Source organism: Mus caroli, chromosome 11 (genome assembly GCF_900094665.2).
Source record: "Mus caroli chromosome 11, CAROLI_EIJ_v1.1, whole genome shotgun sequence".
In the NCBI taxonomy this organism is placed as follows: domain Eukaryota; kingdom Metazoa; phylum Chordata; class Mammalia; order Rodentia; family Muridae; genus Mus; species Mus caroli.
In genome coordinates, this window is record NC_034580.1 from 22,070,550 (window position 1) to 22,073,639 (window position 3,090).

At 42.1% G+C, this 3,090-nt stretch overlaps 1 non-coding gene across 1 annotated transcript; it reads right to left on the minus strand.

Annotated features, from left to right (window-relative positions):
- Window positions 1-2,609: 2,609 nt before the first annotated feature.
- LOC115032604 lies at window positions 2,610-2,774 on the minus strand. The gene has a single exon (XR_003838247.1). It is a non-coding gene; the product is annotated as a U1 spliceosomal RNA (small nuclear RNA).
- Between the last annotated feature and the right edge of the window lie 316 nt (window positions 2,775-3,090).

Below are 3,090 nucleotides of genomic sequence, written 5' to 3' on the forward strand. Positions count from 1 at the left end.
TAAAATACAAAGTCTTCACTTTGTGTTGGGTGAAGAGAATTATTTGGACAGTACTACACTAAAGGAAAAACCCACGACAATATCAAAACAATAACGGAACTTCAACAACGTTTGCAAAAGGGAACGAGGATGGAAAAAGGCCACAGATGATCAAAGCAAAGAGGTTGTTAGGGCCTCATGTGCCCTAGAGTGGTTTGTGTGGTTCCCCTGATGGGCTTCAGAGACAAGCTGGATTCTGAGTCACTATGAACCGAAAGCAGGGCCTCAGGACTCAGGTGCCGCCTCTGTCTCTTCAGCCCAGCGTGGGAACTCTTCCCTTCATGCCTATCATATAGAAAGAATCCCCAGAAGGTATGCCATTATTCTCCAAGTTAAAAATAAAGTCAGAGTTTGTTTCAAAACAAACAAACAAACAAACAAACAAACAAATGAGCCATTTGTCTGGGGAGAATTCAGAAGTGGGAGAAGCCGACTTTGTTGCCTTTGGGTCTTTCTGCAAGATGGAGACCTCCTAGCTAAATTACAGGATGGGGATAAACTCTGCTTGTGCACACATGTTCTTCTACTTATATAAAAATACACTTGACATAGAATGAACCATGTAACAGGAAAGAGATGGGTTTCATTTAGGATATGAAACAAAGGACATCTAAGGAGATATTTCAGCTAGGTAGTTAAATACATAAAGAAGAGAGGAATATTGTATTCCAACTGGATCACACAGACCTAGGTCTTTGGATGTGATCTCTTGCCAGAGCAGCCATTTTCTGAATTAAAATTCATCTATATAACTAAACCCTCCAGAATGAACTACAAGAAGTTTGAGTAATGGAAGCAAGAGTTGCAGCTATTAAACAAAGTTAGCATGAAGGATAGTGGCAGAAGCTGGAGAGGGAACGTATAGGGGTGGTTCTGATACTAAGGTCCTGTTCCCCAATTTGTTCTTGATCTATCAGAAAAGATGCCATGGGCCAATTGTTGGGTGGAAGTATAGGCAGGACTTCTGGGACCCATCAGGCAAGCTAGCAAATGCAGGCTAGAAGGCAGGTTTTTTGCCGTGCTTCAGAGGGACAAAACGTAACCAGCCATATGAGAGGACACAGGTTGCTTCTACATGTGGGAGGTTGGGGATATTGAGCTGGGACTGAAGATGGCTGAACAACTGAAAATTGAGTGGAGATTTAGGATGCTGAGCTGGGAGTTCTGGGAAGGGCATGCTAGCTGAGGTAGATTAGTGCCAGCCAATAAGGCAAGTTGAACTTGAACAACTATGTGTGTCTGTGTTTTTCATCCATGGGTCCTATATTTTCTGGGCAGGGACTGGTAGCATGGTCAGTTTCAGAGCTTAGGCAAGGTAGCAAAAGATACATGTAACATGAAAGCACAGGTGTGGGTAAACAGGAGTGCTGGATATTTAATGCTTAGTCACTAGAGAGTGGCACTATTTGAAGGGATTAGGAGGTGTAACTTTGTTGGAGGAAATGTATCACTGAGGGTGGGCTTTGAATTTTCAAAAGGTCATGCCAGGCACAACCTCTCTCCCTGTCCCTGTCCCTCTCTCCCTCCCTCTTGCTCCCTCTCTCTCCTTCTCTCTCACCCACCCTTCTCTCTCTACATGAAGAACTGGATGTAGCTCTTAGCTCCCTGTCATAATAATAATGAACTAAGTCTATGAAACTGTAAGCTGACCCCCAATTAAGTGCTTTGTCTTATAAGAGTTGCCTTGGTCATGGTGTATTTCCACAGCAATAGAACAGTGACTAAGACAGTAAGAAAATCAAGAGAAAATAAAACATATAGGTAGCAATAGGAAATGTAATCTTAGAACAGATAGCAGGTGCTGAAATTTCAAGCACAGGAATAGTCTCGACCAGGAGGAAAGAGACCCAGTCTTGAACAAGGTCGAGCCTTTATGACTGTACACATGGCATCTTAGCAATAGTGAAAACAACAGAGGTACCTTTTGATTTTTCTCCTTCCTCGTTTCCTGCAGCAGGCCATACTGGTGCTTTGATTTTCTGTTAGAAAAGATCCTATGACTCTTCTTCAAGCAGGGCCCTTCATACTGGGAGGAAACCATGAAGACACAGAAATACAGTGAAGAATTTGAAGCAACAGGTCTTGCTAAGTTCCCTTCAATTTCCTGTCATTAGACCACCCCCACTTCTGTGCAGTCACATCTCCAAATGACTGCCACTCATCACCAAATCTAAGCTGAAATATATAGTTTGTTCCTTTGGCCTTGCTATTTTAAAAGGCTTATGTTTAGATCTGTGGGGGAGGGGTGGAATGGATGCCATGTGTGTATGAGTGCCTCCGGAGACTACAAGAGAAAATGAGATCCCCTAGAGCTGGAGTTATATTATAGACAGAGAGCTATCTGATGTGAGTCCTGCATACAGACCACAGGCCCTCTTGAGGAGCAGAAAGTATTCCTTTCTGCTGAACTGTTCTCCTCTTCCTTGTTGAATGTTCCTATTCATGACATTTGTACTCAATCAATTTATATGATTTCCTTTTATTTGTCTCCTTATAAAGTATGATCTTGATGAAAAGTGAAAAATCATATTAAGTTATCTTCCATACTTCTTTGTGATTTTTTTTTAATTCAGGGGAGAGCACAATCTCTGTCCCCCATGATCACAAGTTATACAGTTAAGTTTCCCACATTTGGGGAAACCTTAGGGCTCAGCATACCCGGAGTGCAATGGATAAGCCTCGCCCTGGGAAAATTGCCTTCATGTTCATGGCCCCTCCCTTGTCAGGTAAAGTATTAATGCTTTGTGATTGAAGAAAAGCAAGCATGAATGGAAGTGATGGCTGTGAGGTAGGTGGGGAATAAGCTAAGGTCTCTGAAGCAGGAGGCAAGCTTATTTGGTAATAAAGTCAGAGAAGATACAAGATGGTGAAGAAGTCAGATGGGAAGCATAGATGCTAGTGCACAATTAGGATTATATGACACTGAGGCTATAACATTGTAAGTTGTAAATGTGTGGTGGTACCAACTGATGGATGGTCTAGAGATTGTTTTTCTGGCTATTCTCATTATCCTAAATACAGTAAAAAAAAAATGGTCTATCATATTAGCCA